Source organism: Calidris pugnax, unplaced genomic scaffold (genome assembly GCF_001431845.1).
Source record: "Calidris pugnax isolate Ruff unplaced genomic scaffold, ASM143184v1 scaffold30, whole genome shotgun sequence".
Taxonomy (NCBI): Eukaryota; Metazoa; Chordata; class Aves; order Charadriiformes; family Scolopacidae; genus Calidris; species Calidris pugnax.
Window position 1 is genome coordinate 4,826,786 of NW_015090776.1, and position 15,404 is coordinate 4,842,189.

Below are 15,404 nucleotides of genomic sequence, written 5' to 3' on the forward strand. Positions count from 1 at the left end.
CCCCCGAGCCGATCACCCAGACAAAACCCATCACAAAACGCTGTTTTATGTTTTATTCCCTTCCTTCCGTGGGTTCCAAGCATAAAACCCCATTCTTTTGGGGGTTCACCCTCCTTCCTCCGCAACCTCGAGGATCTGAGCCCATCATCCCTCCACCCCCAGAGCCGACTGCTCCCCACAGAGCCCATCGTCCCTCCAAAACGCATCACAACCTCCCTTCCAAGGGTTCGAAGCACAAAACCCCATTATTTTGGGGGTTCATCCTTCTTCCTCTGCAGCCTCGAGGATCTGAGCCCATCATCCCCCCACAGAGCTCCCCACAGAGCCCATCGTCCCTCCAAAATGCATCACAGCTTCCCTTCCAAGGGTTCAAAGCACAAAACCCCATTATTTTTTTTTTGGGGGGGGGGGAGGAAACCGCACACACACAGTGTCCAGACGCTTCGTGTTTTCTTCTCTATGTCAACTTCAAATTTCTTTGCTAAAATGTGTCCAGTTTGGCCTCGCTTTAGCTTAATGGAATGACTGTGGTACCAGGGGTTTGTCATGCTGAACGCATCCTTTTCTTGTCGGTGTAATCCTCAGGACTTGCCTGCTGGTGAGAACGAGCTCGCTTTCCTGTTTGTGACTTCCTATTTTTTTTAACCCAGTCTTTTCCCCCCCTTAAATAAACCCTTGGTCATTTCTCACCTCCTGCCAGCTATCAAATCCTGGTAATAAACACCAGAGGTGTTATTAGAAGCATTCGAAACACTGTTTACCACTTCCACTATATGTGTTTTTTTGTTTCAGTGGAGGAAGCCTGTAAATATTTTCTCAAGTTCTCCAATTTTCTCTGCTTGTGCAGAGCCTGTTGAATTTGCAGGAGTCTGTTGGGTATAAGGAACAGCTCCATATTGTATTTGAGCTGCAGTTCTTACTTAACCGTACCTAGCATTTTACTTTGGTCCAGGAGACATCTTAACGACTGAAAGAAAGAAATTTGAGCATAAGGGCGAAGCAATTTTTTTTTTTTAGATAGATTTTCTGACTTCCATTTTGCTTTTCTTCTGGATGTATACTGCTAGCTCAATTTTAATGTTCTCCATATTTATAGTATACATGAGGAAGGTTATAAGGATGCACATTAACACTCTTGAAACTTCATGGGATATTTCTGAGGAGTGACGTCTGAGCAAAAGGTGCACAAAGTAAGTTCTTGCAGCCTCAAGTGGGGCCCTTCAGCTGAGATAATACAGCGAGTCTTGTCCCATGTGGACATCGCTGGGGGAGCTGTCACCAACGGCATTAAGTTCACCAGCAACTCGTGCCTGCAGCACAACAGGGAAAGAGCCATTCCAAGAACTGCTTTTCGTATTGGCAGGCTGTATCTTCAGTATGAGCTGTAGTCAATTAGTGTGTATCGTTAGCAGCTCTTGCGGCTGCAGGTCGGTACCTGCCTGAGGTGCTGCTGGTGCCATTGCCTTGAAAATGCCAGAAGATGACCTGTGTTATTTTTGTGTTTATTCAGCATTTACCTGAAAAATCTAATTATATGCGATTACTTGGGAATTTCTGTATAGAGCGTGCTCTGGAACTTAATTTCATCTCTTCCCTTTAGTTCTTTGTGTCCAAGAACTCCTGCCTTTCCAATGAGGATTTTTGGAAGTCAGATGTTGGGCATTATTGGGTTTATCTGCTCTCTTGAGAAAAGCCAGCTGATTCCTTGCCCTTATCCCTTCTTCTTTGGCAGATTCTTCATTGTTTGTGACAGCAAGCAGTGTTGAGCGCTTCCTGCTCTGTCTGAATGCTTCTTTGGATGTTAGCTATTTCAGATATATTACATATATTTATTATATTTGCATAAAAGCTCCCTGATTCATCCATGATGGCGAGTCTTAATTCTCTTACCTCATCTTTACCAGAGCAGGAATGCTTGAGGGAGTAGTAGAGCATTAGGATCACAAATATTGCTTTTTCCTGTGCTTGTACCTGCTTGAGACATATTATATATAAATATAGATATAAAGTAACATAAAGAACAGCAACCTTGGCTCCCTGCATACCTGAAGGCAGGCACTAGCTGAACTGCTGGTCTTCACCTTCCACAGTGGAGCCGAAAGAAACCAAAGCTTTGGTTCGGTGGTTGTTTTGTTTGTGTTAACTTACTGAACTGTTCTGATTTGTTTGCTTAACTTTAAACCTCTGCTCATCCCTTTGGCTCTGGTTCAGATGCCCATTTCAGGCTTTGTTGTACTAAACCTTGATATTTCAATACAGTATCAAGCTCTACTGCTCTGCGTGGTCTTAGGGATGCACAGAGATCCAGGAAGCTTCCCTTTTTTGTTTAAAGGTTATATTTTCTGCTCATAAAAATGGTTCAGAACATGGCTTTTGTTTTTTTGGATTTTCTGTTGAAACGTAGAGATAATATTTGTCCTGTCCTCACTGTAATTGAAGATGTAGCTTTTTTTGTACTGTGGGATATTTTAAATTAATTTAAAATGCCCTGTTCTGCTGCTCCTCCCACTTCTCTCCAATAATCTGTCATTCTTCAGGAATTAAATTATATTCTCATTCTAGACAGATAATTCATAAGAAACTAAATAGCTGCTTAACTGAATGATCTCAGGATTTTCTGATTAACAAAAATAACCTTGAAAAGAAGAGTAGAATAAACATGAGGTGGGTAGGGAGTTTTAAGTTTTGGGTCATATTAACATTCAGGTAACTGAACAGTTTTGGAGCCTAATACAAATTAAAGTGAAAGTGAAGTTTCCCTCGTTTAGTATTATAAAAACTTGGAAACTACCAAGTCTTAATATCTTTCCAATATGGTTCTTAACAGGTGAAAATGCAGAAGTAGTACAGAGGCAGCCCTCAAGAACGGCGCAGTTTACCTGCTTTACTTAGGGGAGATCCCTGATAGAATGGATTCCTGAAGAATTAATCTTTAATTATCCCCACAGATGAAGTTGTGAGTCAAAGATATTGACAGTTACATTTCCTACGTAAAGGTTTGTTTTTAGAGACCTTTCAGTTCCAGCTTCTTACTGTCAGCTCCCTGAGGATTTCAGTGTGCTTTGTGGAGTGGATATTCAGAGGTGAGGCTGGGTGTGTTTAAAAGCATTTAAAAGCACAAAAAGTGGGGTGCTCAGTTAGGATGTGCTGACCAGTAACACAGGGGAGGGGTACTGTACTGGTAACAGTGAAGCAGCTCTGCTACAGGATATTTTCTTTACACTCCATAGTTCAAGTAATATGCCCAAATACATTATTCTTTTGCTGGTCAGCTCTCAGGATCTGCCATAGAAACAAACCCATTACGTTTCTAAAGCTTCATGGGTTTCACTGAAAAGCTTCACTCAAAGGTGAAGGCTGAGTAAGGAGATTAAGCTCAGGTTATACTGAAAATCTTATTTTACCTCTCTTCTTTTTTTCCCCAGTCCCTAAAAAATTTCTGTTGACTCATTGAGCCTTGTCAAATTCTAACAAAAAAGAAGCCAAATCATTGATTGTTTGGAGTGTGAAATGCATCTTTGGCTTTATTAATATGCATCATGATTAGAAGCTTGTATATCTCAAACGTTAGCAGGTAAAGTAGCTATCTGTAACATAGAGGAGAAAGCCACTTGGTCTAACTATATAAAGAATATTACTGCCTTAATTGAGATGTCAAAGTAACCCTTATTCCCTCTTTCAGGTATTTAGAATTAGGTTGCTGTTCTGAAAGCTGCTGAAATTCCTCTGTTGGGTGTGTGTTCTTTTTTTTTTTTTTAACTAAAAGAAAAAATAATAGAAAAAGCAAACCCAAGACAAAACATAAAACGCCCCCCAAAGCCACCACTAAAGTACATTGGGAGGTGATAGAGAGGTTTGCCTTGGCCAGTGTAGTGTTTTTCCCTACTTTCAGCGCTGGAATATTCCTAGCTGTAGTAATGGAAGGAATATTGTATAGATGATGCACTTTGGAACACTAGGGAAGTTCCAGGAGGTTGGAATAGTGCTGATGCATCGATATTAAAAGGAGATTGAGTGGATGAACGTGGCAGCAGGTAACGTAGCACTGTGCAGAGACACCTGGCTACACAGGGTATTTGACCAGCAGTGCATGATGTTAATACATATCTTAATTTACATTATGACCAGCTCTCCCATTTTTTTTTTCTTAGTATAGAATTGGGTTAATAAGGAGAGAAAAGAATGTAATTAATCCTTGTAACTAAGGCTTTAAGGAAACTAGACCTTGTTAAATCTATTATTTAGCTTTATTAAAGCTAACTCTCTTGATGTTGAGGACCTATCCTAGGAATAATCTGAGGGTGTACAACACTGAGTGGTTTCCATGGATGTTCAGCAAAAAAGGGTAATTGGTTAACACAATTTGTTTTCATTACTGATTTTGTTGGTGCAAAAATGAGTTAAAACTCTTGCATGATCACGTTGTAGAAAGGCAAATAGCACTAAGGCAGCTACCCTGACTGTCAGGTGAGATGGATCCATGCAGATGTATGTGCTGAGGTGGAAAGCTGTACACCTGGAAACAAGGCAATCCAGCTGAATTTAAATCCAGGCACGTGGTATCTAGGAGATAGATACATCTTTTTTTCCAGGAGAAAGCAGTGGCTGAACTGCATTTTGGAATTATAGTGGATAAACAACTTAAAGATGAGTTTCCAAGGTGATGCTGTGACAAAGAAGCTAGTGTCATTCTCAAGTGCATTAATGGAATGAATAGAGGGACGTTTTTTGTGTGTGGGGTGAAATCATTACCAAACCACGATGTGTGGTTCTGGCATCAGCACTTAACAGGCAAACAAAAAAACTACCCTCTGAGAGAGGGATTAGTCTCCAATCTGATGGAGAGCTGAGAAGTAGGGCCATGCAGTGAAGAGTTTACTGTGCAGCTTCTTGGCAAAACCGAGAGGTGACTTGATTAGAGTCCTCAGATATCTCCCTGGCAAGATAACAGTGGATATTAGCGAGCTGTTTCTATTCTTGCTGATGAACACAACACGAATTTGTAGCCAGATAAGTTCAAATTAAAAGCCAAAGTTTTTCACAGTGAAGGTGATTAACCATTGGGTTATGATATGAAGAGAAATCATGTATTTCTTCATTTCTTAACATCTTTGAATCAAGATGGTGGAAAAATCTGAAAATTGCTTCAGCCAGCTGCAAGGTACTGCACTTTTTTTGTTACAGATATGTTTAGAGAACTGTAATTAAGAGGTCAGAGTGGGTGATCAAATGAGAGGTGATCCTGCTGAAAAAAAAAAGATGGGGAGCAGCTCTTTTTTTTTTTTTTTTTTTTTTTCCCCAGCTGTTTCCTTCTGAACAAAAATAGATTTAGGACTTTTCCTTAGAAATCTAGAACATGATCAAGCCAGTAAACTCTTCTGAAGAGGAGAAACTAAGGAGGTATAAGATAAATATTTGAGATACGTCAAAGTAGTGTCCTGTGTATTTTAGTCCAAGTTTCTGAGTGTAAAAAAATCCTTATCTGTGGCTGTAGCGAGCTGCTGGTGGGACAGATGTTTGTCCTCTGCTGCCAGGGGACATTGCTGGCTCCTCTTCAGCTTCCTCTCTACCAAGTAGCCTGAGGACCTTCTCAGACAGCCCCAAACCTCTGTCAGTAAAAGGGTTCTTCCTTCCCAGTTTGTAGCATAGGAAGTACTTGGTGAAGGTGAAGCAAGGTGATTTTTATTGAATCCACTTCTGAAAATACAGCTTTGTAACAGTATTTTTCATATTTTATATATTGCATTTATATGTATTGTGTGAAATTACTTAATATGCAGTGACTATTGTTTTAAAATGGATGCTGAGCAAAATAATGAGGGATGAAATTAGGGAGACTAAAGCTGTGGAAGGAGGAGTAAAAACAGCACTTAAATTGATCTTTGACTTGACACAAGTGTTTGATGCTTTGAGCTCTCCAGAACGTTCCAGTGAGTAGCCTGATGGTGGACTAAGTGTGTCTAGTGGAGGTTGCTGAAAGCTAAAAGTACCTTTAATGTATTACACGTGTTAAAAAGGTGGGAAAGGGGGAACTGTAAGCTTGAGAACTCTCTGAGCTGCAGAGGGAACTTCCGTATAACCCACGTGCTCCTCTGGCTGGTAATTTCAAGAGAAGGACCTCATGCTTGAGTTCAGCAAGTCTGGTTTCTCCTGGCTGTTTTTCAGAAGGCCAGCAGGGTCGTTCTGCTGCTGCCACTTGTGTTCTCTGCAGAAATTCCATCTGTCCAGCCCCGTTGCTGTTCTGTGGGCTCACACAAAGCCAACTTTTTAGGTGGGTGCAGTGAGTTTTGTGGTGAACCTGTAGCATGTAACTGCTGGAAGAAATGTGGAAAATCCACCATAATTGACTGTGGAGACACTAGAGGCTCGGAAAGGGATCAGGAGGTCCAAAGACTAAAATCCCTAATCCCGTGGCTGGGTGCTGGGGTGAGGTGAACCACAAACACGACCGATCCTGTTCTTCCCTACACAGCCCTTCCTGCTTGAGCTTTTGGGGACACACTGCTGCATTAGATGCACGCCGATCTATCCTTGCAATGCATTTTTTTTAATGTTGATATTGGAGAAAGGAATTTGTTTGTTGGTTGGTTTTTTTTTCCAACCTATTGATAAAAGCTGTGCAAGTGGGCGTACAGCTCTGGTTGTGTTGGGAGTAACACCAAAGCATTTAGGGAAGTAAAAGCTATGGTTTCACTGGAAAACCAATTTGGCTCGGAGGTTTTGTGACCTCATCTCCTTCCACTGGGGTGCTGGCCATTCCATCGCCCCGCAGCGAGCTGGTCAGCTCAGTTTGCTTCCTCTCTGTGTATGTGTCCCCTAAAAAAAAAAAGGGGAGGGAGGGACAAGTAGATATAAGTGGATGTGGAAAAACTGCAGCCCTGAGTTTGATTTTAGCCTTTGTGGAACCATGCCTCAAAAGATTTTGGGGCTTTCTGAAAAGGTAGTTGAGACCTAAAGCACTAATGGCAGTGTTTGGGTATTTGTAAACATTGTTTTACTCTTTTGAAATACTCTGTTTAAAATCACTGTCAAGGGAATTGAGTTCTTCCATTGTTTAATGATGAAAGAGACCTCATTGCTCTGGACTGGCTCCTGGAAGAGCTTTTCTCTGCTGTGGAACCAGTAGTGATTTTTGGCCAATTACTTCACCTTCTTGTGTGTTTTTTCTGTCTCCTTGTATTTGATTTCCAAAGCTGTTTTCCTTGAAACCACCACTAACACCCAGAGATTTACAGTGAAAGCAGGAAATGCTACTGAATTAAAAATGGCTTAAACCCTGGTTTAAGGTTGTGGCTACTTGACATAAATGTAACAATACTACATTGTAAATCAGGGGCCTTCTGTGTGCTAAACTGTTTGCAGTGGAGAGGCAATATAAACTTTAGTTTTGCCTTCCCACTATGTACTGGGAGAGAACTCTTTGGTTCTTCCTCACTTCAGGAGGTTTTCAGATTACAGATTGGAAAATAAATAATCATACTTTTGAAGGCTAGTAGCTTCAGTCAAAGCTTATCAGATGATTAAAACCTTTTTTCTTTTCTATTTGGAGGGTGGAAGAAGTTAGTGTTACCCAGCATTCCTGCTGGGTATAGAACTTACTGCCATTTCTGATCTTTGAAGAGAGGTTTATGGCTTCCTGTGGTAATACTGAATACTCAAAAGGTACTCATTGATTCCTACCAGCATTTTGACCTACATGGAGAAGAATTTGGCAGCTTCCATGACAGTAAGATGGAGCAGAATATCAAATATTCAGATGTCTATCTTGCCTGATGTGACATCTGTAATCATTTTGGAGATGTCTGTTTTGTGTGGCTTGTCCAAACAAATCCTTAGGGATGTTGTCTCCACCAGATTCAAAGCGGGGAGGCAGCACTGAAAGTTTGTCAGAACTGGTTAGAAGTACTTGATCCAGTGTGGTTGCAGGCTGATGGGGTGTTTTAACGCTTGTTCTTGTCCCAGAGCTGCCATGTGAAGTAGTCTGTGCCATGCTGGCAGCCAGGGAGACTTTTCAGCCACCTTCTGGCACTGGAGATACAACCTCTTGTCGGTCTTTGTGCAGCCTCTCTTTGATTTCATATCTCGTGTGGGTTTGTGTCTCCTAAACAACGATACACGAAGCCTGTGCTCTTCTAATGCCGTTCCCTTAAATACCAGGCGGTGTTGTATATTCATCACTCTGGAAGTGCAGGTCAGTAGTAGGTTGCCAAGAATGACTGTGCTTCTGTGCATTAGCTAAAGAACTGTGTGTGTTTGAGATGTTGCAGAAGTGTGCCAGGTCCTCTAGAACTTGTGTGCAAGTGAGTGCCGAGACCAACAAATCTCTGTCCTCAGAGCATCGTAGTTCTAACTGTATAGATGATTAAAACCTCGTCATTTTGTTGGAAGTTTAGCTACATCCTTCATTTTATATAGTGCAAGAGAATGGTAAAATAATTGGGGTTGGAAGGGATGACTTGTGGTACCCTGGTTCCATCCTTAGCTCATTGCACGGCTGGCTTTGAAGTTAGATGAAGTTGTTTAGGGTTGTATTTAGCAAATATTTTTCAAGAGCCTGAAAGACTAGAGTTGCCACAACATCTCTGAACAACCTGCTCCAACATTTGACTACACTTGTTGCAGCTTGTCTCTCGCATCTTCTTCTTTTACTGCAGACCTCCAAGAGTGTGGTTTCATCTTTTTACCCTCCCGTTGGGTAGTTGGAGGTGGCAGCAAGGTCTCGAGCTAATTGTGTCAGTCTGCTCTTGCAGGTCTCCTCCTCTAGCCACCTTGTTTTGGTAGCCCTCTAATGGGCTCTTTCTTTAGTAGGTCAGCGTGCTAAGCTCAAAAACAGGCATGTGGAGCACTCAAATTTCCACTTATCCCTGTTTTTCTTCATGTATCCCATATGTTAAAGGTCTGACAGGAATGTAGATTCATGCAAGGTATTTTATGCCAGCAAATGCACTGGTTACTGTAAGGGAAGCAGGCTCTTTACTGGAAAGGAGGATAGGGGTGGCTTTTCCCTCTGGGACATTACCACGGAGGGGATCAGAACAAGTATGCCTTGCAATTTTGAAATAAGCAGTGCTGGGAAACTTTGCTCCTTGGATTGTGTAGGATTAGGCTGATGATCCTCGAGTGATGTCCAAGTTGCTTACTTCAAAACTGCAGCAACGTGTTTGGTGATGGAGTCAGTACTTTGTGAAAAGAGAACAGTGATGGTTGTGCTTGACATTAACCCGCCATCAGTCGTAATCTGCAGATATCTCCATAAACTCTTCCTGAATTTGTGTTGTCTGTAGGGTGGAAAAGAACTACAATTATTACTGTTTCATTTCTCTCTTTCCCTACTAAGAGGCTGGGTATGATCTTTATTCGAAACAGATCTCTCCACTGTTAAGTCGTTTGGCAAGCAGAAGGTTAGTTTCTGAAAATTGGAAGAAAACTATTTCTCTTTTCAAAATATCGGGAAAATCAAAGTTAGGATTAAAGAATAGCAGTAGGTAGAAGGATGTCTCCATTCAATGAGATGTGCCCTATTGAGGAGTCCTGGTGTGTTTCATCCCGTGATGAAACTTCTGAGTTGAAGGTGTTCACTTTGCATTGAGTGTTTTCTGACTGGAGAAGTCCTTCCCTCTTCAGTATTTTCTGTGCTAATTTACAAGTGTTTAAGTTTTAGGAAGTAGCGGTCTTCTCCGGGGTCACAAGCCAGGAATAAAACCTGATTTTATGAGCTGACCACTGCTGTGCAGGAGCTCTCACAGCACAGAACCTGGCGAGGATGCAGCTTGTGTCAGCAGTTTCATGTTCTCTTCCAAGTGTCCCCTTCTCTGGCCAGGGAATGTATACAGCATATGTCAGAGTTACTTTTGCAGAGTAAGTTTTACATGAAAAAAGATCAACTCCAAATGCTTTTTAAAAAACTCGTTATCACTGAGCATCCGTAGCTCCAACAAACTTCTTATCAGTAGTATTCTTTGACGCTGATAAACAATTAAAAATAGATTAAAAATAAATGCAGGCAGAGCCCAGACTTGAGTACCCTGTACTGAATAAATGACAGAAGAACTGGGGTGGGGGGGGAAGTACTTAAATTCAAAGGGTGTAGAACGAGTGTGAAATTCCACACTGCTTGTCCCACACCAGGGAGCGTGGCAAGAGTATGTGCCTCGCTGGAGAGTGACTTAATGTTCCTGGGGTTTTTAGCATGTACATACACCGAGGCCTGAAAGGGAGTACAGATGAGAAATAGTGTCTTGTAAATATTGTAGTTCCGTAAATGTGAATTAGGGTAATCATAGTCATTGATTAGGGTAATCATAACTCTTCAATGAGCTGAAGCTGGGCCCTCCTCATGGTCTAACCTCCAAGGTTAGAAGCCTGTTGGAGCCGATTTTGTTACTTCATTGATGTGTTACGTGCTGTATTGAGAGTATGCAACGGGTGATACTTGCTCCTGTTTATACCCCGTTAACAATAAGAGCTGCTTTTGTGTTGTGATTTGGTGTTCCACAGCACGGGAGGAAAAGGACATCTGAAGGAGCACAACCTGCTCAAACTGTCATATTGCACTCTTAATTTGACATGGGGCGTACAGAGTTGTGGTTTGTCAGAACGGCGAATACTAAAGAGTTTGAGAAGAGGCAGAGAGAGGAGTTTATCAAAACGGGTTCATTCTTCCTCGTAAATAGCATTATAGCTGATTAAAATACTCTTTTGGTTATGTTTAAGGCTTCTTTTGATAGGTGAAGAAGGGGTCCTCGAGTGGTTATAAATGCAGCTCTTCTTAGAGGTGTGGGACTACACGTTTTCTATTAAACAAGCATTAAACATTCAAACAGTGCTTCCCCCCCCCCTTTCTCTTTTATGTAGTTTCACTAGTGCGACTCATTTGTTCTGTTTCAGTGTGGGTTCTGACATCAAGAGCTGCGTGAAGAGTAGCCAGCATGAAGAGAACAAATCGGGCCAGGCAGAAGTGCAGGAGCGTCAAGAAAATAAACGTAAATTAAGGGGTTTTAAAGCGTGGTTCGCATCCCGTGCCGAGGCAGTAGTTTCCTCAACGCTGTGCTGGAGGGAACCCTCTTGCCCTGTTTGTCTTTTGGCTGGCCTGAGCGTTTGGCCACACCAGAGACCTGCTCTGGATGGAAATAAGTATCTTTTTGGCCGGGTGAGTTCTGGCCTGGATTTAGTTTCCTGCCCAGCTGCTGTCTTAGAAATGCTTGTGCTAACGCAAGGAGTAGTTGGGGTGCTGTGGGTGGAAACGAGCGGGCAGTGTAAAGGCAGGGATGGTTTTTTGAAAATTAGGCCTGAAAATTAGGTGGAGAGGGGCTTTTTTCCCTCCAAGGTTGAGTGCCTTTGTGGGAGTTGGCTTTTTGCTTTATCTGCTCTGAAGGTTGGTTGTAACAGTGCTTCTAGGGCTCAGTGTATGAGAATATTTGGAAAGGGAGTCCAAAGGAATTAGATACATGTATAAAAAGGATTAAACTGCTTAAAACTTCAGCATGAGGACCACTGTCTAGGGTTCACCTGGGTTGGATTCTGTTTACGTGTGTTCCAACATTTATTCTGTGATTCACAAGCAAGAATGACTTCATTTAGGCTCCAGGAGTTTCTCTTGTCCACCACCCTTCTCCCTCCCATAGGTGTTTCCAAAACTCTCCTGGAATTTCCTGTCCCTGCTGTAACAACACCAGGCTACACCTCTGAATCTGACAGCCTGACATTAAGTTAAGTAGCGCTGATTTTAGTTTTCCTTGTGTGCAGCAGGGTGTAATTTTTGAGGTGACTAATTGTTCCTGCCCAGGCAGCTGTTGTTCGAGGGGTAGGACCTGTGGTACCGTCCCAGGGATGAGCAGATCTTGAAGCCTGAATTCCCTTGTCCAGGCAGAGTCTTGTGAATTAATGAGCATTTCTGCAAAGGTAAAGGGACTTGCTGTGCCTCAGTAGTTTCTTTTTGGATACTTGTTCATCCAGATGAAGCCTTGGAGGAAAACAAACTCCAAATGCTCGTAGCTGCTTATGAAATCTCCAGAATGCCATGTAACTTGTTGCCCTGGTCTCTCTTCAGGTGTGGTAGTTTTGATGTCATCAGATGGCCAAAGAGTCCAGCTCTGCTCAGCCTGATCTTGAAGAAACACCTTTTTTTTTTTTTTTTTTTTTTTTTTTTTTTTTTTTTTTTTTTTACTGTTAGCAGTTTGCAAATAGCCTAAATGAAAGCCTAAATTAATGTGTGAGTGGAGAAATACGTCCACAAATACTTGTTGATAAAGCTGTTAACCTTTTCCAGTATTTACCTACAATATTAGCCTTTACTTTTTGTGGTAATGGGTTTTACAGGTTGTTTTAACCTGAAATAGTTTTCAGTTGTTCAGTTTATTACCTTCAAGTATCCCAATGTTCTTTTATGAGCTCCTTCATCACTTTTGTACTATGAGGAACTGTAAAAGGAAAGGACTGATTAGTTTTATGACCCAGCATCAGCTGAAAATGGATTCCTCTGTGACTCCTGCTTTTAAAGTGTAAATCTTTCTGTATTTTGCACCTGATAAAGTTGCATGTTTGTCCTTCTGAAATGACCTGTCAAGCTAGGAAAATCGAAACCCTTTCTTAATCTATTAAAAGGGCAAAAATTTTTTGTTTTAAAGAGAAAGGTTGATATGGAAGTATTTAATTCATGTTTCCCCACTTTCACTAGAGAATTCTCTGTGATGAAAAAACTAGTGTTATCTAGTGAGAGTGCACTAGCAGTTATTGGAAGAAATAGGGAAAATTGTGAACTAAAATTTAAAAGAGTGTTAGATAGGAATGGATGGGACAAAAAAAAAAGGCAATGGAAGGAGGGAACCAAGGTTTAAGAACAAGAATATGTACTAAAATTGTCTCTGCTACCTTCCTGATAAAAATTCTCCAAATATAAGTGTAAAAAAAAATAAAAAATAATCGTGTTTCCATAAGTAAAGCTGGAATGCTAACACCAGACTGCTTCCTTTGTTAAGGCTTACCATGTCGAGTTCAGTCGCTTACAGCCCAAGTGTCTTGAATATGTGGGATTTGTTGTCAGTAACTGCAGTGACTTATTTATTATTATTGTTTGTTTATTATTATAGTTCATTATTCTTCACAATGCAGGTTTCAGGCAGTTGACATTATTGTATTATGCTTTCCGTTGTAGGCTACAGCTTATGACTGCAGAATTAGCAGCACTAGTTGTGGAGGAGCTGTGATTCTGGGGCCTTTGCTGCTGTCAGGTGCAAGGATTAGGAGGGAGCTTGTTCTGCCAACAGCTGAAGGAAAGACACGGAATTGAGTTTCCTTCTGTCTTGCCGGGGGACCCTGTGTATATACTCTGTTTTCATCTCTTGTGCCTGTCTTCCCATTAGTTCTTGATCCCAAGCAACAAATTAAATTTATCCTGAGTAATTGCAGAAAACCACAGGTGTGTTTTACTTGCTGAGTGAAAAATAAGGGTTGATGCTGACTGAGGGTTCTCATCACTCTGAATTATTTCATGAGACGTGGTGGATGTTTGAAAGAGCTCTGCTAAGACCCCTTGGGCAGGAGCTAGGGATCTAGGACTAGGAGGATGGCTTCTGTAGGTTACAGAAGGATGAGAGAAAAATAGAAAAGGCAGGGGGAAATGTGGAGGTAGTTTTAGGAATACCACGGGATGCATTTTGATTTTAATTCTACCCTAAAGAGATCAGCGGGTAATGAATGTCCTGTAGCCAGGGAGATGGCTTGGCTGGGCTCTTGGGAGCTTGCAAGGGTAAAAGGTAAAGATGACTTCTGATAACATCTGGCCCAAAGTGTGCTACCTTCACATAAGGGTAAGGAAAAGTTAACTTTGGTTCGCAATTAACAGCTAATTGAATGCAATAGCAGCGTGTAGATTTGATCCTGCTTAAATGCTATTGAATTTAAACAGGAAGGTGCCCACAAACTGGCTGTGGCGCGGAGGATGCTGGAGAGAGAGAGCAGTTTTGCTGTAGTGTGTATTGGTGGATGGTAGGATGGCACAGAGCAGGGGGATGTGTCTCAGTGTAGCCACCAGCTTCTGGGAGCCAAGGTTCTTGTTTGTTTAGGGCTTTAAGGTGGCCCTGGCACTTCTCACCTCCTCCCGTGCTTCTGTCTGCCCAAGTGTTCCTGTGGGGAATTGGATCGGACACTGAACGATAATCTGACATAATCAAGTGTTTTTCCCCACATGAGTTTTCAGCTGGAATTAGTTCTTGATCGAGTTCATTATGGAGAGTGAATTATTATATTGATTGTTCTGACATAATCAAGTGTTTTTTCCCACATGAGTTTTCAGCTGGAATTAGTTCTTGATCGAGTTCATTATGGAGAGTGAATTATTATATTGATGCTAAGGAAGGGAGAAGGTGAGAGCAGCTCTTCCAACAGCAGTGATGGGTTTTCCTCTCGTGCAGGGAGTATGAAACCATTATGCAAGTTAAGAATCTGCTCTTCCATCTGGTTAATGAGAAAGGTGGGTGATTTAGTGATGGTTGATGGTAATTTAGTGTAGGGATCCAATAAGGTTTTGAGTAGCTCTCTGGAGGAATGTGCTCTCTCCCTGCCCTGTTCCAGGAGGGCAGACACCAGCACAGACACCTGGCTTGGAGAACCACCAACAGGACTTCAGATGCTACCAAAGCTGGCTCTCTGCATCTGAGCTTTTTAAGGGTCAATAGTTAAGAAATCATCCTTCTACAGCTATACATTTGCAGTTGCAGCTGTCATTCCTGTAGCTTTTTAGGTATTTCTTGGGTTTTTGCGTTGACAGCCCCCTTTTCATATGCAGAAAAAGCACAAGCATTTATTAACTCGTGATGAAGTTTGTTCTTCTATTTAGCATCTCTCTAAGATGCTAAAATATTTCTCAAAGTAGTTGCTTAATAGTGGATTAATGACTGCCATATTTTTTTATTTTTTTTTAATTTAAAGCTGTAATAGATATTGGTGAAGTAGTATATTTGATTTTTTTTTTCTTGTTTTCAGTGCCAGTGTTGTAAATGGTGAGGATGAAATGGGGAGAACAGCTGGAGATGGGTGTAGCTGTAATAACCAGTGGATATGGAATTTAATGCAGGAGCAAATGAAAGCTTTAAGTTTCCAGCATGAGAAAAATACTTACATAAAAGAAACTGATCCCAGTGTTCTAGTTTCTGCCGTTGGTAGTAAATCTTCTGTGTTTTGCATGTGATAGGATATTTTCACAGTGCCAGTGCTATCTCAGGATGTTGGTGGGATGCTACCTGTTCCTTAAAGTTCTGTAAGCTTTGTCAAGTAGTTTCACATTCTTAGGCTTATCTTTAAATTTAAAAAAAAAAAAAAAAAAAAAGGCTTTTGGACAGAAATCAAATCTAGAAAAATCACAGCCCAAGTGACAAAAGATTGAGAAAGCTTTGAACAAGTTGGGG